General features: G+C 36.6%; 1 long non-coding RNA gene across 1 annotated transcript; it reads left to right on the top strand.

Annotated features, from left to right (window-relative positions):
• The first annotated feature begins 245 nt into the window (after positions 1-245).
• On the top strand, positions 246-22,434 carry LOC146003170 (uncharacterized). The gene is made up of 4 exons (XR_014443793.1): positions 246-507; positions 14,600-14,750; positions 16,537-16,694; positions 22,108-22,434. It is a non-coding gene; the product is annotated as an uncharacterized LOC146003170 (long non-coding RNA).
• Positions 22,435-22,707: the final 273 nt, after the last annotated feature.

The following is a 22,707-nucleotide window of genomic DNA, read 5'->3' on the forward strand; positions in this document are numbered from 1 at the left end:
AGATGAAATAGCGCTTTGTGATCGCTCCATTGTGTTAGGCTCTCCTGCGTTTCGTTTTAGACTACCGTCTGGTCTTGTAACAAGAGAACACGTTGCCAGAGAATGGCGAGTTCAGCGTTGGTGGCTCTGTCTTCCCCTTCTCTCTCTCTCTCCTTCCCCCTCTCTCTCTCTCTCTCTCTCTCTCTCTTTATCTTGATATGTTTCCTCCTTTCTTTCAGTCTCTGTTGCTTCCGTTTCTCGTTTCTTTCTTCTATCTTACATTCTTCAATTTTGCATTATTTTTCTTCTTCCTATTCTTCTGTGATTGTCTTTCTTCTCTCTTCAATTGTTCTTGTCTCTCTCTCATTATTTCCATCTCCATTTTTCTCTTTGGCTTCATTTACTTCTTCCATTCTCCCTGTTTCTCTTTCTTCCTGTTCCTCTGTGATTTTCATCTTTCTTTCTCTTTTCCATTTTGGCTTGTTTTTTTTCCAATGCCGACCTCCGGTCTGGGAACGGGTGTTCTTTGTGAGTGTATCTTATTTATTTATTTATTATTTAGTAACATCATATTTTAAATGGCAGAGTTAAGGCCGTATAGAGCTGTATAGGCTCCCTAGTTCCTGGGTGTGTGGTTTCGCGTATGTCAGTTTCACTCTGGCACAATGGAACATGTATGTAGATTCATAGGCGTAGCTACGGGGTGTGCGGGTGTGCTTAGGCACACCCTAATAGGCTGCTTTATCACAGAGAATTAAATACAGATATTTCAATAAGAGAGAAAATAAGCGGCAGTTTGTAAGAAGTTGAAAATGTCATTACTTGGTACAAACGTGTGCATTATCGCTGATGAAACGAGTGTCTATAGTTTTTCGATGTTTTGTTGTCATTGGAGAAAGAAGATATTTACTGCATTCTACTCTGTACTGCAGCGCTTTTCTTCTATACCTGTCACAAGCTGCACGTGTGAGAGACAGCTTTCTCCAAGCTTACCCAAGTTAAAACTAAATTAAGAGGAACTCAGAAGCAGGATAGATTGGAATCCCTGCTCTTGCTATTTGTGGAACAAGAAAAAGCTTAGTCTATTGATGTAAATGAAGTTCTTGATGAGTTTACGAACATTGTACCCTTTGACAGACGTCTCTTGTTATAGATGACGTGTATTTTGATGTATTTGTTTGTAACATTTATGAACATTTTGTATGTGTGTAATTCCTATGCAATTTGATTTTTTCTACTACATATATTCAGAAATTTCCAACACTGTCATTTAGTGAATTTATATTCCTTTACAAACATCAGTGCAGTTAAAGAGCCAAGTGATTGTGTTGCAAAATATGCTATTAAAAAGGTGCAAGACCTCATTTTTTTGTGCACACCCAAATATAAAGTTCTAGCTACGCCTATGTGTAGATTAATTTAAACTTTAATAACATGAAGCACGTAAATAACACTAAATATAATGAAGGGTTCCACACAAATGTACACGAATATGACGAGGCGTACAACACCTGTACGTCGTCTCACGACTCAACTCGGACTCACACTGCGCATGCGCACACTGCATAGCAACAAGCTTAATGAGAATGACAATTCGTCTGAACAAGAGCCTTTTCTTCTACTCAACCATATACATAACATTGCACGTTAATTCCATTAAACACACAAAATACATACTCGTACACTTGTCCACACACGCACATACGTACAAGTCATACGCGTATCTCTCTGAATAGAGCATACAAAGCATAGAATGCAATTAATGTCCCCTCATCATGGGCGTAGTTAGGTAGGGGCTAGGAGGGGCTAAGCTCTCCCCCCAGAATCAGACATTAGCCTCCCCAAACGCATGCGACACATGCAGAAAATAATTAAGCAAAGGGAAGCTGCCCAAAAAAATAGGAAATTCATGATGAAACTTTACATCTGAGAATTAACAATTTCATGTGTTACTCTTGTGATGTGACAGTAATACTATAGGAGAGAAGTTCAAATTATGTTTTGATACAGAATACAACAAAAGGTAGGTCCAGGGTGTGATTTGTAGGGGAGTTCCCCACAGTCCTAAATTATTTCACTTTCTGGTTACGAATGACATCTCAACCAAGGATATTTATTTCCCACTTACCGAGAATACTAAACCAGCACTGCATGCTGTTCATATCACAATATGTTTTGTGATTATTTAACATAATTTATTTTGCAGATGAACTATTGGACATTCCTTTTATGATATTTTCTTTAGTTCGATGTAAAGTTAAAGTGCATGTATATTTTATGGAGACCATACGTTCCGCATAAGTTTCAAAGTCAGGTGTCGAGCAAACTGTTGAATTGAAACCTCTTTGCATGTCATACTCGGTGTCCTTTTCAAGCAATCTGACCAGGGTTATGTAAAAGTTGTTTGGTCGAGAATTCACATTTAAAAGTTTATTTTTTAAGATACTTAAATAATATCACTCCTAAATTGAAAATTTCTATATTCTTCACGTCATCATTAGTGACGTGTTCTTTTTTATATTTTGTTTAATGAGACCTTTCCTTTAGGTCTGTATGACACTTCTTTTAATAAAAAGTTGAATTTATCCTTAATCCTACATAGAGAGAGAATAACGCACCTCGCGAATAACTTAGGAGTTTCTCAATTTTGTAATAGTCCACAATTCTTCGTTTCCTTAATTCATTTCCTCAGTGGAGATTTTCTTAAAATCCGAAAACGTCATAATACTTAGTCATGGATGTCCGCAGGATTTTTTTCCTTGGAGGGCAGGGGGGCAAAGGAGGCATTTCTCCCCATAATAGTGATAACCCCTCAAAAAACACCGTTTCAGTCTGAAATTTTCATGTTCCTTAAACGCACATAATAATTAACATAAATTACTGTCACTAAAATGAAATTATGTGTGAAAAAAGGTGGACTTTCATTTTCCAGGGGGAGTGACCCCCCTTTCTCCCCCCTTCCGGACGTCCATCCTTACAGATCTCCAGTACAGTTCAGTTAAGTTTAGCGCTCAATACCTATATATAAAATACACATTATATCGTTAAGTATTTTTTCTTATGTACAACGCTGCTCATTAAATGTTGACAAAAGTGATAGGTTCCTGTCCATTCCTATTTCGTTTCTGATTTGGAATAGGCAGTACTGGACTACAATCTAAAGAAATCCAATTTCGGATGGTGTTGATTTCTGTTCTATTTGATATAAAGATTATATATTAAGCAATAACGTTCAATTATAAGTGTGCATAGGTAAAAATAAGATCTGCATGCGAGGTTTAAATTAATGGACACCAATAACTAAATAATATTCTGGTGATATCTTGGCAAACATATATTATTCAGATACTAAACCCCTCTGATAAGATCACAAATCGCGGCCTGGTTTGGTGCTCATTTTTAGTTGACGGAGAGACATACATAACCTGCACAAAATACTGAACATTGTATAGTGTCTACAATGAAACGTATCAAAACAAGACTAAGGTCAATTATGGGGCAAGGCAGATTTTCTTTCTTGGCACTGCTGAACATGTAAAAGGAAATGGTAGCGGACCGACATTTTTCAAGAATTTTACAGAAGAACAAAAGGAGCACTTCTATTGAAGTTTTAGATAAGACAATTACGTGATTGGTGTAATATCTTAATTTTTTGTCGCGGATCTAATTGCAAGTGGTTCTCAGTTGTAGTAAAATTAAGAAAATATAGTTGCAGAGAAATGCAAGAAATTTAAATTTGTACTATTACATTACGTATGTATTGTAGATAGGACTTTTAAATGTCTTGCAACATTGTAATTTGTTCATTACCATGAACACAGGATTCCCCATTATTATAAAATTAATAATATAACATATTCAAATTATACCTTCTTTACTCTAAATAATTTTCACCAATCTATAATAGTGTATTTATTCCTTTCATAAAAGTGACACTCAAAAATCAACATGTGCTACGATACCAGTGGTGTTAGAGGATGTTCGGGATATGTGGATAAATAATTGAAGCTAGGGGTTTCAGGTTCGAATTCCGGCCTGGGAATGGGTGTTCTTTATGAGTGTCCCTTCATCAATTTCATCGCATCATCACTCATTCTCTTCATCGCGATTAGCCAAAAGTGGCTGAAAAGAAACGATAAATAAAAATGAAATGAAATTATGTGATATCAAATATATCAACCCAATGCAATTTCTGTGATGTTTCATATGATGGTGTGGGATCATCTATTTCCAGAGTAATGTGATGATTTTCTTAATGGATAAAAGCATGAATAATGTTAGCCCCAAGTGGACGGACGAAACTCCACCTATGCCCTTCATCAATGTTATCACTTATACTCATCTTCCGAAAAACGTAAAGTTCCGTAGTATCTTTTAATTATTATGGACAACGAACTCCAACCCCCAGTCATTCAACCATCGTTTTCCAATCTGGAAATATTCAGAAATATCACAAGAATGCAGTGTCACACAGCACTGAAGCTCTTCCTGGTCATCAGCGGTATCAGGAAGAGGCTACAGGCCTGACTGTGCATTTGTTTAGTAAATTGAATTGCAATAAATGTCTGGGAGGCAGGGAGATCGGGAGCAGTTCTAATTCAGTGATTGAGAGCAAGTTACGATTGAATAGAGAGAGAGGAGGAGGTTCTAGGGAGAGCGTGTTAACGCTAGTCGCAAGTCAGACTCTACGTACAGTCACAAGCATAACCTCTCCCAGCAGATCTTCAGTTGGAGTACAGAGACATGTATATCCTTATATCAGCCATCTGATATAGTCTTTAGGGGTGTGAAACTCAAGTGTCGTGTGTTGCCATTCAAGTGTGTAAATTTAGTACCTCTGGCGCCTTACCACCAAGCTCACCACGAGCAGAGAGTGCTTTACCATCAAGGATGAATGATGATTAGTGAGCTACATTCCCAAATGATCCCCCATACCTAAGGGTATGAGACGAAATAACCAAAAGTGGCCGAGAAGTGAAGTAAAATAAACCAAATCAAAAACTACAATTGCTTTCCTTCCTTCTCTTCTTTTATATCTATCTCTCTCTCTCTCTCTCTCTCTCTCTCTCTCTCTCTCTCTCTCTCTCGCACGCGCGCGCTCGACCCTTCCTTTCCTATTTCTCTCTTTCGCTTCTTCCTTTCTTATTTTTTTTCTTTCGCTTCTTCCTGTCCCTCTGTTATTCTTCTATCTTTATTTCTCTTTTCAGTGTTTGCTTCTCTGTTGTTCTTAATTGCTTTCCCTCTTCTTTCTATTTTCCTTCCTGTTTGTTTTTCTTTCATTTTCACTATATCTTTTCTCTATCTTTCGCTCACTGTCTCCTTCCATTTGTTCCATTTCTTTCTGTCTCACAGACTCTATCTCTCCCTTTCTTTCTTCTTCCCTCTGTTTGGGAAGAAGACCTTAATTTTCACACGTACACACACTACACGTATGTTTGTGTGTGGTTTCAGAACCACTGCACATTTCACCTCCACCTTGATAAAAAGAGGAGAGCTTTACCATTACGCCATCGAGGAAGGCCGAAAATAATTTCGTTTTTAACAGAAATGAAAATAAATCTAAGAGACAAGGAGACTGCGGGAAGGATGTTAAAAAAACCTAGAGGATAACCGGAAAAAATGTGCATGGGAAATGCAGAAAAAGATCAACAAGATCAGGGTGCGAAATCACTGCAGATTGGTGGGGGCGAAAGAGCAGAAAGACAGACAGACACGCAAACACACACACATTATATACACACACACACACACACACACGTATATATAATGTCATATATATGTAAATTATTAAATAATTAAATTATAATATAAAATATATAATATATTATAACGACTGTCTTTAATTCAAAATGTAATTGCAAATTGAAGATTTTAATGTACTACTGATGCTATGAACAATGATTTGCGTAAGGGATGAGGGGCAAAAATTAAGAGACATTAAAAAGATAATAGTTTCCTGTATAAGATTCACATATAAATGCTAGTACGTGTTTTATTAATATGTTTATATACTTCGTGGTTGCTAACGAAATGCGATGAGAAATGGAGAAGAAATAAATAGTTGGTCTAATTTCTGCGTTCTGGGGAATTCTGGGTTCAGTGTCCTAAGCTCTTTGTTGTCCTTTTTTTTTCTTGTATGTTTTCGATATTATTCCAAACTAATTGTTTATGTTTGTTGTTAAAACAAAAACTCTCCACCCGGAAGAATTTGGTGGGGGGGGGTTAATTTCAGGACAAGATTGTTGGTGGGGGAATCCTCCCGTCCCCCCCGGGATTTCGCACCCTGAACAAGATAACAAGTGGGGCAAAATGTACAGTGTGAAAGTCCATTTGGCAACGCTGTCAACTTGGAGTCATGTGATATGGGGTGGTCTCACTTATCGCATAACACTTGAGCAACTTGTGTTCTGACGTGACGGGAAAAAGCTTTTTAATTTTTAGGCTAAATGTCTACGTTGTTAGATTAAACTAGCTATGCTTAGTTCTCTTAGCCTAAATCATAATTTTTCATTGTATGCAACGTAACATAGCCCTAACCAAACCTCGTAGGATTTTCTCGTCTGACGTCAGAACAAAAGGTAGCAAAACTGTTGTGCGACAAGGAAGACCCTGTGATATTGGGCGGCGGGTAATCCACAAAACAAAACTTATCCATTCCACACCACAGATATCGTCTACTTGAAATGAAGGCTGTTGAGTAATTTCCTTGGGTAAGGAAATTATAAGGGTACGTACTTCGTAGATAACATTCGTTTCGCGATGTGCATGTTGTTGAAAATGTTCCTTTTATTCGAAACAGCTGCCAGTGTAAAAATTAACACAAGAATACGGTGTATTGTGTGACGTAAGGCAGTCGTTACTAATCAAGTAATCATTATTTCACAATTAATAAAACGTTCTGTTTAAATATTACTACAAAACACTCGTGTGCTTCATATACAGAGTTACAACTTGCCCCATTTGGTTCGTGTCTGAGACCACCATGCCTCCCCATTCATGTCGGGAATTTTAACCATACCAATATACCATCCATGAACGAAGAGTTTGAATTATATTTAATTTAATATTTAACTTTGTACGTGGTGAAACAATTGTCCTGGTAGGAATAATTACATTGGTTGGTTGTGTTCTACAATGAATTCATTTTACCACAAGAATGAAACCTCTTGCACGATACATACATCAGCCAACGAATTCCATGAAATTTCGGTTGTTTTTTTATTTTTTTATAACTGGAAAGAGAGTTGACATTACATTTGGCAGGTTTTCCCCTGAATGCATGAATTACATTTAGAAGATTTATAGTACTGTACCAAGCAGTCGCAATTCCAACATTCAATTTCGTTTTATACTTGCATTTGAATTTACCATACATATTAGTGACCCTACTGCAGTTATGTATTAAAATTTGCATGCAGGATATTTTTATGGTTTACAGTAAACAAAAATTGCTGTTGTCTAAATCTAATGAAACTCAATGGTTTTGTACTTAACACATTTAGTAGGTTTAATGTATAGCTACAGTACCTGTACAGTAGATGAATTACAAGCAAAAGTATATCTTCCATGTTATATTTAATATAGTATGGAGTATGTTTAGCTTAACATATGGTGACTGTAAATGTAACTCCATCCATCCTAATTAAAAATGTTTTGGTACTAGTTAGGGTAACACTTTACTCTACCGGAGACGGATTTCTTCAAATTTACAGGAGAAAGTACTTACGCAAATCATTTTCTGTAGCGTTGTTGATGTTCGGGAATGTAGTTTTGTTCCATTTTAATGCTAATGCATGTGGTTTTCTACGAAAATCTATTTCCGACGTGCTATTGCTGCTGCCGCCATTTGCTTTCTGCAGGAGAACACAATATGTGCTATTGCTGCTGCTACAACATGTGTCGAGGATGCGTCGTGAAGTTGTTGCCAGGTGTGGAACATGCCGTGGAATTTGTTATTCCGATGTTGTCCGTATATGCTAAATTGAACGAAAGGAGTGCTAATGGAACCTAACCTAACCTTGTAGGCATACCTCGTCCCCGTGATGGTTCGTGGGGCTATCGTATGTAAGAAATAGACATTATTTTCGTTAGAAATCCATTGTTTCACCTAAAGAAATGTTCTGCAACGCAGAATAGTACGTTATCAATGTAAAAAATTGCGAAATAAATCATTGATAGGTGTCTCCGGTATAGTAAAGTAGTACCCTAGTTAGATATAGCGAAAACACATTTAACTCGTTTATTTTCAAATTAATTTCATTTGTACTTACCTCATATTCATAGCGGAACATTTTTCAACTTGAGATTACTTTTTTTTTCAATGAAAAAAGCGTTATTTTTAACATTATAAGTATTTATTGGTCGTTGCTAATTGGCGGCCAAATCTTGACTCACGTTGTCTATCGTCAGCTGATATGCAGTGTTACCAAACTTATGAACCAGTAAATGCCACACAAACTATTCACAAAAGGTTTTTAAGCGAAAATTGATCCACAAACCATTCACGGAAGGTTAGGTTAGGTTCAGTTAATTTAGGCAAACATAGAAAATAGAATTAGAAAAAAAAAACGCTCAAACGTCATCTTGTAAAACTACCGCGTGGTTGCTACACTGACTGGGTTACATAATCAAACGCACAGGACATCTGATTCACGTAGTCGACCGTAATGGTGGCACGAGCTATCGTGCAATGGAGATACATGAATGTTGAAAATGACATTATTTACCGGCCGAATAAGTTGCACGAATGGAAAAAACACTATTCCCAGCTTCCAAAAGTCCACAGGTACTCAATTCTACAAGTACTTTCCCATCTTTTCTCCTGTAAATTTGAAGAAATGTGTTTTCGCTATATCTAACTGTTACCAATATTTTTATATGAAAATCTGAACACTGCATATGTTTCAAAACACCTATTGGTGTACTGAAAACCATATAGGGTACTACTTCCGTATAGAGGATAAACCTATTTCGCACTTTTTTACATTGGTAACTTATAAATTCCTCATTGCGGAACATTTCTTCAGGTGTAATGATGGATTTCTAATGGAAATAATGTCTATTTCTTAAATTTAAGAGTACTTACTGTCTCCCTTTTCTCGGTTCTGTAACATGCATTATGGCGATAGCATACTGGGTCATTACACATTGTGGAAGTGTGCATGCAGTGTTTTCAACCTTCACAAAGAATACCTAATTTCGTGGCCGGATTTGAAATTATGCTAATACCTCGTTAGCCCCACAAGCCATTTCCGATAAGGTTAGGTTAGGCAAGCATAGTTAGAATTTTCGAAAAATAAAAAATCTTGCCCAAAAAAAAAAAGCATCTTTGGAAACATTGACATGACAGGGGGGGGTTATGCGATTAAACGCATGAACCATACTTGACAAATGGAAGCAACAGGAATTGAGTGTCTGAGAGATATTTTTATAGAAAAAAATGATTTCATGCTAAAAAATATTACACGGCGCAAGAAAACACATTGAGGAACTTCAACGATGATGCAGAAAGTGATTTCCGTAAGTCGTTTCGATACTAGTTTACTATCCTTTGGACAGATTTCTTCATTTCTACAGAAGAAACTACTTACCGTAATAAGTTCCTGTAGTATTGTCTAACATCTGGAAGGTGTTTTGTGTGATGTGGGAATGTTTCATAGCTGAAATTCAACCATTGACGCATAGCCCCACGAACCATTTCCGGTAACGTTAGGTTAGGTAGGGTCACAATAGGTTACAATAGTTAAAAATTGGTTTCAAAAAAAATATGCGTAGCCCCACACACCATTCTCGCATAGCCCCACAAACCATTTGCGGAAACGTACGTTCTTCAGTTACAAAAACACTTTTTTTTAAAAAAACAACTTGAATACACGTTAAAAAATGATCCGCAAAGCAGATAGGTAAGTACAAATGTCAAAAATTGACGAAACTCAGAAGTTATAGGTGTCCGAAGGATAGTAAACATTTACCGTAGTTTCTTCTGTAATAATGAAGAAATCAGATTCCCCTATACGGAAGTGGGTTCTACTTTACTATACCGGAGACACCTATCAATGATTTATTTCGCAATTTTTTACATTGCTAACTTACTATTCTGCATTGCGGAACATTTCTTTAGGTGAAATAATGAATTTCTAACTAAAATAATGTATATTTCTTACATTAACGAGTACTTACTGTTAATCCTTATTTCCCACAAACCATCCACGGGTAGCCCCAAAAACCATTGACGTTAGCCCAAAAATTCACGATAGCCCCATGAACCATCACGGAGTCGAGGTATGCCTACTAGGTTAGGTTACATTAGCACTCCTTTCATTCAATTTAGCATATACAGACAATACGAGAGCATATTGTGCTCTAGTGCAGAAAGCAAATTGCGGCAGCAACAATAGCACGTCGGAAATAGATTTTCGTAGAAAACCACATGCATTCGCATTAAAATGGATCAAAACTACATTCCCGAACATCAACAACGCTACAGAAAATGATTTGGGTAAGTACTTTCTCCTGTAAATTTGAACATATCCGTCTCCGGTATAGTAAAGTGTTACCATACACTGTCCAGGGGAAGCACCTGTGCTTACGTAAGGTAATTTTTAAGTTGTTTTTTCAAACAAAAATAACTTTTTCGAAATCCAAACAGTGCCCATTACTTTAAGGAAGGTTCAAATTTCGTGTGACAATGATTGCCAAAATTCTACAATAATTAGTCTTCCTGCTAGATGAATTTGAAAAAATCGTAAAACAATCTGAACTGTTACCGAACAACAAGTGAATATTTTCTCCAGTATTATGTTTGAAATGGTTAATCATAAGTGTTGAAATTATTGATATTTGCATGTACAAAGAAGCAATAGAAAGTTTCCAATCCCATGAGGCTAGTTGTTAGAAGTTACCTCAAGGTAGCTTAACACCAAGGCAACCCCTTGTTCTAGTAGGCTACTAGTTTGTTTAAAATTTTTCAGAAGTCTTTGTGGAACTTGTTTACTATCCTTCGGACAAATTTATTTATTTTTACAGAAGAAACTACTTACCGTAATAAGTTCCTGTAGCATTGTCGAACATCGGGAAGGTGTTTTGTGTGATAGAATGTTTCATAGCTGAAATTCATCTTGTTCGTTGAAAATTAATTCTCCGACTGAGAATAGCTATCCCCACGAACCATTGGCGCGTGGATAGGTTAGTTCTGTTAGGTTAGGAAACATATTTAAAATTTGGTGTCGTGTTAGTATCAGAATCTAGAAATTGGAAATAATTGCGAACCATTGGTGCTAGTCCCACGAACCATTGGCACTGGCCCCACGAACCATTGGCATGTGGTTAGGTTAGTTCTGTTAGGTTAGGAAACATAGTTCAAATTTCATCAAAACAACGTTGATACACCTTCAGGAATGTTCCGCGAAGCAGATACGTAAGTACGAATGTCAAAAATTGACAAAACGAAAAAATTAGAGGTGTCCGAAGGATAGTAAATTTTTACCTTGGAAATCATAGTTCCATAGATTTTTCACTTTCAATATTCACATTGGTAATTGTTCTGAATGTTTAATTATTTTTCACAAGTTTCTTGGAGTATTAGGGCATGTTTTAAAATAGTGAACAATGGTACCCTTGACCCTCTGTACCCCCAAGAGAAAATGAAATATCTTGTATGGTTTATGAACTGTTTCAGTTGATTTTATCTCTCTGAAATGTTACTGTGTTATGTTAATGTATTTGTTACCTTAGCATGTTACTTGACTGTGAAGCAGGACAGCCCAGCCCGAAGGCTTCATGCAAGTGAATATAGCACCCAAAATGACTTTTCACAACAGCAGCTATAATTTTACGTAGTTAGGTTGGGTACCGATAGTTATTTTCAGCATGTTCTTTCGCTATTTTAGTGTACATACAAACTGTGTTTACTAACAAAAAGCTGCGAAAGTACTCCTAAATTGCAGGTTTTAACTTACGTGGACCATTCTTTGGAATCAAATATCTCCATTTTTTGTGCTTTCCTAACGCTGGAACAACTTTTACATTACGTAAAACCTTGAAATCTGTCTATTAAAAAGAATTGACGAGGGGGGTACAGTGGGTAAACAGACAGCCCCCTTTTTTAGGTTTGAAGCTAGGAGAAACTAATTAGTGCAGTTATTAGAGCATTATTTTAATGCTAAGAGTCGTCAACATGACTACTCACTAAGCTAACAACGAAAGCATTGGGGACACACTACCCCTTTAAACCTCTTCTGTATCTAGTTTTGCAACCTTTAGGTTGTCCATGATTACAGATGCATACAAAAGTTCGGTTCGAAAGGTTGCATTTACTTCTAAGGGTTGGTTTCCAAGAGCCATGTGTCGCTTCAGTCTGAAAGCTCTGTTAAACAGGATATATATACACACATTCACGTAATACGTATACTTCTGCATATGAGTTCTGAATAGTAATGGGTTTTAATTGTCCCGAAACCGAATATTTTGATATTAACATTTGTTTCATATTTTATGACATCAACATTTAAATTGATACAAACAAAAATGTAAAAGCTTGTTTAAAGTCAATTTCATGGTCAGATGTGCTCATCAGGACTATAAGTTTAATTGGTAATTGTCTGTTATATCGGAGACACATTTCTATCGAATATTTTCAGTTTTAAATGGTTCGTACTTACCAATTGTGTATTGCGGAACATAGTTGAAGGTGCCATTATGCTTTTTACACGAAAATAACTTCGATTTTTCACATTACGATTAATTCTTTTGGGTCCTTTCTTCCGTTGCGGAACATACAATATGGTGCGCACGGCTGTGGATCATCGCACATCGTGCTTGTGTTTTGTCGATTTGGAGTGGGGTATGCAGTGTTTCAACCTTCTTAACCGAAAAATACCTACTTTCGTGTTCATTATGTCATCACAAACAATTGACGGATAGCCCCCACAATCCATTGACGGATAGCCCCAAAAACCCTTCACGATAGCCCCACGAACCATTTCCGGCAAGGTTAGGTTAGGTAAGCATAGTTATAAAAATAAAATAAATAAAAATTCTGGTAAAAAAAAGGCACGTTTGGAAACACTGGCGAGACCGCATGACTTTCGACGCTCGCGCCATCTGCAGGTACATAATGGAAACAACAGCATAATGTTGTCGCTTTGCACAAAATGCAAGTTTATTATATCAAAAGTGCTTATTTCTTGTTGTGCAGCATTCTACGGGGAGAAAATACCTCCAAGAACTTTCAAAATACTACAGAAACTCATTTCCGTAAGTAGTTTCTTCTGTAAAAATGAAGAAATGTGTCTCCGATATAACCGACATTTACCGTTTAATTTTAACCCTAGCTTACCCGTGCCATATGAGAAACTTGGATACCAGGAGAGGGGAGGCTCACACTCTTTTTTTATCACTAAGATTCAAGAAACCATTTCATTATTGAATCACTGCTTCCTTTGCTGATTACATAAGCAGTTATTTATTAATTATAATAATTACAAAAATTACTATCATTAATAAAAAAATAACCAATTGTTATTGCATATGTGTCTCACATATTTTATCATTCTCTAAAACTCACAAAATCCTTAATAATTTTTTATTAATGCTTTTTAGTTTGCAGAAGTGTGTTTGTTTATTAAATATAATCATTTCAATCATTACCAACCAATTGTACACTGTCACTGGCATGAGTGTCTCGAATAAGACATATTCAAAGATGGCGCCTAATATGCTCACCAAGTGCATTTTGTCTCTTAATTACATTACATTTATGTTTTTATGAACAAAGGTAATAAAGAAATATTGAGAACATCCTAGGAAACTATGCAATTTATTATTTTAAAACAGTTGAAAGATCTAAAAAAAAAGAGGTTAGCTAGGATTTAAATTGTATCTGAACCAATATGCAATGTGTGTCCACTGGGATTGGCCAATATATGTCTTTTGGCTACTACGTCATTTACATTCTTTTTAGCTAGTTGTAAAATAGGTTAGCTGTAATTGGTAAAAAGCCAAAATTTCAGGTTTTTTTAAAAAAAAAGCCGGCTTTTTATCGAAGAAAAACATCCATTCAAAAAAGACAGCTTTTTTGCAACTCGAAAGCAGAGTATTTTGGGTAAAAGTTAATTTCTTGTACAACTGGGGGGAGGATGGGCTAGCTACCTATTGCACGTACATCCCACTCGGGCATCATATTTTTTTGTCACTAAGCCCCCCCCAATATTTTACTCCCCCTCCCTCCCCCGCTACGCCGCTGTGTGGTACAGTTCCAATAGGAAATGTATTTCAACATTTATAAATATCTGAACCACTCTAGATTGTTCAACTTTCAAGTGTTGTCATTGTCAGACCCAAATGGTATCAACTCTGCTTTAGTTTAATTCAAATATGTCAAGTGTATCTAACGGAAAAAGGAAACCGAAATGAAATATGAACAATAGTTGTGGAAATATTGGATGTTATTCACATGTGTGTTCTGGCAAGCATTTAGATACATTCGTATTATTTTGATTGTGATGGCATGTATAATTTCTGTAACAAGAGTATTTTGCATAATCATACCAGAACATTTCTTGCAAATTCTCTTCGTGCGAATTGACCTGGCATGTATCTAACATCTTTTTTGTTGTTTCAGTTGTAATCGTCACTTTAGAGCAGAAAAGGCAAGTACTCATGAGTATAACCTGTTGCTGTTGTAAGGGCAAAGATGACCTTCAAGCAAGCTTCAGCAGTCAGTGCCAAACTAGAGCTGGTACTACACTGCAACGCCGGATGCCATGTTCGAGGTAAAACTTGAAAAATAAATTTAAAGTTCACTTGGATTGATATGCAAATTGGGACTAGACCTACAGTTTATCTGTGGTCGACATCAGCAAAGCAGTTGTCGGTATTTCCTCTTTTTTCAAAAAACTGCTATGATATTCCAAAATCAGGTAAATTACATCTCCTTAAAATTCCTTTGTGTGGTTTGCTTTCACTGTCGTAGATATATTTACAATAGTTTTATGGCTATGTGAGCTTATAAAAATATTGTGAATACGTAGCGAAAGCAAATCGCAGAAAGATTCATATGAATACTCTAGAAGGAATTGTAAGCGCATGTAATTCACCAGATTTTTAAATATAGTAGTATTTCGAAAGAAAAGGAAATTTTGAAAATGGCTTCACTGACATCGGCAAAAGGTCAGCCATGCCTTAATGCGAGATCTGAACTGAACCACTGTGAAATGTGCTAGCACTGGAAATCATCTTAAAGGCCAACACTGTGTTGAAAGGAGCAATCCTGCAGCAAATAACTTTCTTGGTGTCCTTAGTAACTCAAAATATTTTCCTAAATTTGTGCATTACTTTTAATAACTTTTCGCAAATTGCAGTGTTGAGAATGAGTGGAGAGATTAAAAGAGCAAATGAAGTTACATCAACAATTGAACATCCGTGATCACACAAAGCCAAAACCTTTGGTAGAGATACCATGCCAACAGAGGTGGTGGCACTATAAATACTCAAGTATTGCCTGTTAACTTTCTGTGCAATAAGAGCTTTTTCACAATTTTTACGATATTTTAATGTAATATTTTACAATGATAATATAAAAAAAAGTGATCAGATGTAATGTTAATGCAAATAAGTGTGTAACTGAAAAGGAAAACTAGTATAACATGTTCTTGTTATAGAATTTTTTTGGTTCCTATTGTGGTGTGATGAAGCAGATTGCCTCCCCAATTGCATAGTTGTAACAGTAGTGGTAGCTGTCACCATGTAATCAAGGGGTCCCAGGTTTGATACCCAGTGGATGCACATAATGGCTTGGATTCTACTTTAAACTGTAAATCCAGTCCCGATTAGTCTTTCTGTGCATATAGTGGACTTAAAAAAACTCAAAATCAATATCAGAATCGTTATGATTCACTCAGTTTCATATTTCCACAATTTACATCACAGAGGATATTGAAACTAGTTTGGAAAGTTTAATGCAGTACAGTGTCGTACTGTTACACTGTAAAGAAAATGTATCAGATGTAGTTTTAAAGTTCTGTGCTCTCTTGTAAAGTGATTTCAAAATACTTGCTTCCGCAGTAAAAAAGGATTGTTTGCGTGTGTATTTAATATCCTTAGATATTTTACACTTTTGGCATGCTGAAAATGGCACTGTGTGTCTGTATAATATCAGAATCTGTTCTAAAAAGTTATCGATGAGTAAATTTCCAGCTTCACCACTCACTGTAGTGCAGGAGGCCTTAGAAAGATCGCTTCGCGGGCTTACAGCGGACAACAATATGGGTGTGTGTCTGCGGGAACCAATCAGGTCCATGAATGAGCAAGACCGGTTGCCACAGCTGGCTCGCTGCACCCTTCTGGAAGGGTGAATGAATGACCTCGGCCTGTTTGTTCTGGTGAGGAGCAGACGACACGAGAGTATCGGCAATAGTGTGCGGGCGACGTCTGCTGTTAGCCTGCGAAATGCTCTTTCTGAGGCCTCCTGCACTATAGTGCCCATGATTCTGCCCCTAGTAATAAGTTTTATTTAATATTTGTGGTCATCTGCAAATAGTATTATAATTTCTTTTGCAGTTGCAGATCCACAGTGTATAATTTGACCACAGCTGTTTCTGATAGAGGACTTCAGGAAGTGACTTAAGGACATTTAGTGTTCCAGTGAAGCTATCACATCATCAGTGAACAGAGGCCATATTGTTGGTGTATTTTGGAAACTGCAGATTTAGGTCAATGTAAGTTTGAAATTATGAAAGTTTGTAATATGTAAAATGATGCAGACTCTTAAGCAGCCAATTCATTTGCAAAGATGCATAAAAATTTTGCACTCGTGCGGAATCACTTCCACTTATGGTTTAGTTGAGAATGATTTCTAGCAGTGGGGCCGGGGGGTGCAGTCAAGTTCAAATTAATTGAACCCCTGAATTAACCAGTTTTGCACGGTGTCATCTCAGCGGAGGCATTTTGAACAGAAGCTTGGTTTCCTCTTGAATACTGTAACTCAGTCCTAATAAGCATATTCATATATGCATAAACAACTCTTCCACTAGTCACAGATCTCAAGCAAGAATTGAGAAAATACTCCCTCTCTCTCACTAATATTAACATGAACAGTTAAAATGTTGTTAACTTGCAGGTTCAGTCTGTACTTAGTAAGGCTGGGTACGAACAGGTATGAGTGATTTATTTGTATTAAATAAAGTAATGTGGCCATTTCCCATCCAGGATGTAGTCTGAAGCATTAATTTTTACATGCAATAATATTTAAAACAAGTCTAAATATGTTGATCAAGTACAGCTTCAGTTTCATCTTATCCGGCCTTGTAGTAGGTGTTTTTATTGAATAAAATATATATTTTCTTAATGTTGCAACTATGCCGAAGTAGGGGGCAATTAAGTAAATGTTGAGAGAAAGTGGGAAAAAGGTCAAGAATTTTGGTAGACACCCTGCTCTATATTTCTTCTTTTTTGGGTTCATGGGCTCTTTTGCAGCCATGTGATATTTAATATGTATTACAGATGGCTTGAAATATGGTGTGCTTCACACACAAAAAATAGTGCTTGTTGAATGTATTAATTTGCATCGCCTAGCTTAAAATTAAGTCTGAGCTGATATTCCTTTGAACCAGTACCCATAACATTGCCAATACTCTTATTGATTCTCACCAATACCCGTGCTTGAAAATTGTAAAAATTAAAAGTTGTTGCGTGACCTTGTAATCAAAGTGTCCCAGGTTTGATAACCGGTGGAGGCACAAGTAGTTTGGATCGCACTTTAAAATGTAGGTCCAGTCTCGATTAGCCTTTCTGTGCATAAAGTGGACTTGAAATTCAATTAAAAGTTGTAAAAAATATTAATTAATATTAGCATGTAAGTATTGGTATTCCAATTATAAGCATCAATTTATCAGGGTTTTGCTTCAAAATATTCAAGAATTGCATCACAGTATTAATATAAATCTTATGCCCTCAGAAAATAGTTTTCCACACAATATTGGTGCAAAACAAATGGAAAACTCAAATTTTGCATACTTTCCATTGTAATTAGAATCTGCAAGACTTTCACATTGCATTTTTGTGAAGCAATACACCAGATAGGTGTCTGTATCAGCTCAACCCTATTTAAAATATTTTTAAACAATGTTTCTAGATGTGTTAGGGCATACAAATATACAGATAAACATTCTGTGTCAATATTTGTGTAATCGGTACATTTCTGAGATGGTAACAGGTGACCTTCATTGAGGGTACTCCTGTAATACACCCTGGTGCATTCTTGCAGGAAAATAACTCATGTCTGGACTCTTCAGCCAGGATAATCCCTTGTCTTCTATATGCTGAGTACTCATAAACCTTGCTCTAATTTCACGTATTGGGTTTTCAGTTTTAAGTGCACTTTATGCACAGATAGGCTAATCAGTTTTAAAGTGCATTGCGAACCATTATGTGCTTCCTGTGGGTATCAAACCTGAGTTTCCTTGATTTATTTATTTATTTTTATTTATTTATTGAACACTACAGGCAAATGCCCAGTTACAGTGCTTTGAGGTTAACTGAGTTCAGTTTACATACATATTGACAAAACAAGTAATTAAAAATTGGTAAGAGAAAACTACAAAGACAAGTAGAAAATAACTACGTATAAGACGGAACAAGGTGAATACATTACCGCATTGTCATTGGGTAAGCTCTCTAGCTGTGGTTTATTTCTGTAATGTGTTTCAATCGAGACAAGGCCTATCCTGAGTTTGATAGTTTTTCAGTAATAAAGAACTTATTTAAAATTTCAGTGAAATTTATAAGTATTAATTATGGGTTAAATATCAGTTTATGTGTAAGAGCTATGAATCTTGTTAGTAATGTTGTTGTTGAACATAATTGTGTAGAAAAGCAAAAAGTAGGTCATGTTATTTCCTTGTGGTACACTATTTCGATTAGTATAACAGGCACTCTTCCTGCACATTAATATACAACTTATGGATAGGACAGATTAATCAGCATCAAATGATTTATGCATATCAACAGAATTATCATAATTTTGCCAATCAGATACATAAATAGCTTGTAATTTTGTGCAAAATCACCTTTTTTATGAATGTGAGCAAGACTGTTTCTCTAAAGTAAAAATTTAAATACAGAGCATTTTCCAAAGGTAAAACCAGCCTTCCTAATGACATTGTGGTAACGCTGGTGCCTTGTAATAGAATTTTCAGGTGGTTATTGGTATCGTTAGATTGTATATCAATACTTCATTAGTGTCGGCATCAATTTCACATCTGTTCATCCCTAATTAAATTTGTGTTGTACAATACAATTGTAGCAATATTGCTTTTTTCATTAAGGTAGAACAAGAATTGTTAGTGTTATCGCTCATCCCAAAAAACATCTTGGCACCAGGCCAGATCAGTTCAAGAACTGGGGACTCCTAACCCAATCCAACACCATTTCCTAAATGCAAACCCTAGGACCATCTTGTGATTAAAATAGAGGCTCAAGTTCTTAAATTCATTCCAGACTCGTGGACATTTTGGGAACTCTATACTCCATAACAGGCTTTCTATATTAAGACTATTTTCTTCATGATCAGTGAAGCAGCAAACTTTATGCTGTATTTGTACTACTACTGCATTTGAAAGAGTTATATAGTACTATTGTTCAGAGGTATGTGTCCATCCACACGTTCCCGATCGCGAACATACATGTGGTGATGTGAATCACCCTCACCCACCCTCCCCTAGAGCTGCCCCAGGTATACAGCTCCTTGCGAATTAATCGGAACACATCCAAAAAAATACAATTATTGTCTTACAACATAAAATACTTTAACTTTTTCAAACACATTTGTACAGATATTCATTTTTCACATAAGGTACGAACAGATAATTATTTCTGATAGTTAATATGTCCTCCTTTTTGTTTTATAACTTCCATTACACGTTTTGGCATACATTCTACAAGCTTTGAACATATTGCATTAAATTCATTGTCATGGAACCAAACACAAACAAGAGACTCAATCACTGCTTGCTTTGTGGAACAGTTCAGTTTTGATATTCGTCGTTTGCAAATACCCCACAAATTCTCGATTGAATTTATATCCGGGCCACTTTAACACTCTAATATTGTTCTCATAAAATTCTGTACTTTCTTGGCAGTGTGACAAGAAGCCAAATCTTGCTGGAAAATGCAGTCACCATTTGGAAACCTCCTGGAGCACTGGAATAATTGTCCTTCTCAGAACATGTATGTATTTGTCAGCATTCATCATACCATCAATTGGCACTAATGATCCTGGTCCTTCATGGGTGAAGAATCCCCAAAACATCTTGTCAGGGTGTTTTACGGTCTGTTGCAAATGTGCTGACATTACAGATTCATTACTCGACCGACGCACGTATTGAACCCTCTGTCCCTGGACCTCAAAATGTGTTTCATCTGAGAACACAACTTTCTTCTGTCTTCTGTCCAATTTCGATGAGCACTGGCTCACGAGAGACGTTTCTTGCGCATTGCAGCTGAGAGAAATTGTTTTTTCACTGGTTTCCTGGCTTTCCTTCCAGCTGCAAGAAGTCTACGTCATACATTGGAAACATCCAAATGAACTTTTTTGTCCCTCAATTCCACTGCAGTTAAGAGCCGGGTTTTGTTTACTTTTCCTGAGGATTGTGACTTTATTGCAAAATTCTCTGTTGGTGTAGCTACCGTAAATCGAATTATCAAGCAGTACAGACAAACTGGTTCCATTTCACCTAATAAAAAGGGGCAATGTGGGAGGAAGAAGACATCGCCATATGATGACAGTTTACTTTTCCTGAGAAGAAAACTATCATCATATGGCGATGTCTTCTTCCTCCCACATTGCCCCTTTTTATTAGGTGAAATGGAACCAGTTTGTCTGTACTGCTTGATAATTCGATTTACGGTAGCTACACCAACAGAGAATTTTGCAATAAAGTCACAATCCTAGGTGTCTTATCCATTGGCAGAATCTCGCTGATGCTTCCGCCACAATTACCCTACTGATTATATGGAACAAAATACACTTACGAACTCATAGATATGTACACAAACGCAAAGGATCAACGCAAGAGATGCCTGACCGTGTCAACAATGCTCAAGTTAATGCACAGAAAACGTGGGAGATAAAAATAGCCACCGCGTGTACATTGCTGCCACCTAGTGGACAATTGCTGACAATTCGGACAAAAAAGGAGCTTGTTCAGATTAATTTGCACACGACTGTAGTAGCACCCAAGCTTTCTGAAACGTCTGAAAATATGCGAAGTACAAGCTTCCCCGTAAATTAGTCTAGCGACACTGCTCCCATGCCATTGTTTCAAATGCTGTGGTGGATCTGTACCATAGAGCCTGAGTCATTGAATGCATGGACGTAATCAGAATTTCTCACCTGTGATCATCAATCCTGGGAATTGAACCCAGATCCTCTGCATGGCATGCTGTTTCCTATAACTTAACCATTGGAATAATTTTAATCAGTTTCTGAGCTCTTTCCATAATAACAAAATATCGTGAAAGTATTACAGGGAATATAAAAAGCACCATCAATAGTGGAAATGCTAGGAATTTACTCATTAATGAGTTACAAAAATTTCAGTGCATACAATATAGTTATGAAGTAATATATGTACATGGTATGTTGTTCATTGCTATTTTGGCTTTCAACGCTTTGGCTGGTCTTTTTTTTAGTTCATTAGCTTGTGTTTAAAGCGTAATACTCCCTGTACCTGCTCGTGTAAGATAATGAATCACAGCTGCTAAGGTGTTAATTGTGTGTGGCAATATTAGTGTGATACGTAAATCAGACCAGGTTCATTATGCAGAACGTTCATTGTGCAAGGCACCACTACAGTAATTTTGCGTAATTTGTAAGTGTAGAAAGACAACTCAATATTTTATTTTTAAGCAATAACTTGTAATAATAGACAATGTAACATCCTTTTGTTGAGTATAAATGCTGAAAGTTGGATTTGTAAAATATCTCCCTCCCTCCCAGGGTACTTGCTTTCTTGAGATTCTGTATTGGACATGGAACCTTTCTTTACACAACTTTGATTCTAATAAACGCATGTGCTAAATGTTTTTGAATATGTAAAAATTCCATAGCTTCATCTTTCTCCTCTTGAACAGGTGATACAGCATCCTCTGTTTAACTGCTTCCAGCGGATGGAACTGAAATGCCCACAAGATGCCCAGTATTGCGACGAAGAGGTATGGCAGCTGTGCACGTACCCTTCCGGAGAAGTTTTCTCTGCAATGAAAAAATCCTCTAAAACAGGCTGTACAGGATATGCACACTTTGGAATCATATCCTTTTCTTATGTAGCTGCCTAACTTCTGGTTTGGATCATTTGGTTCATTGTTTTTTATGTATTCTGTCTTCAATCAGAAATAAACATTTTTGCAGTGTTACAAGTTATTTCATTGTGGAGCAGTGTGATGTTTGCAGGGAGATAAGGAGACCTACATTCAGGTGTAAAATATTTGTCCGGAGGGGAGGGGGTTTATCCTGGTGAGATAAAAATACTCCTTTGGAGTATGTTGATCTAGTTAACTAACAGTTTTGTCCATCTTGTGAACTATTTTCCATTAATATTATTATGTGGCTCATATGCACTTGATTTTGCTTAATTCACTTCACTTTTGTACTTTGGCTAATCGCAAAGATGATAATGAGACAATATGATGAAGGGACACTCGCAAAGAACGCACAGGATTCAAATCAGGAGT

This window comes from Lepisma saccharinum, chromosome 19, assembly GCF_977018435.1.
Source record: "Lepisma saccharinum chromosome 19, izLepSacc3.1, whole genome shotgun sequence".
Classification (NCBI taxonomy): domain Eukaryota; kingdom Metazoa; phylum Arthropoda; class Insecta; order Zygentoma; family Lepismatidae; genus Lepisma; species Lepisma saccharinum.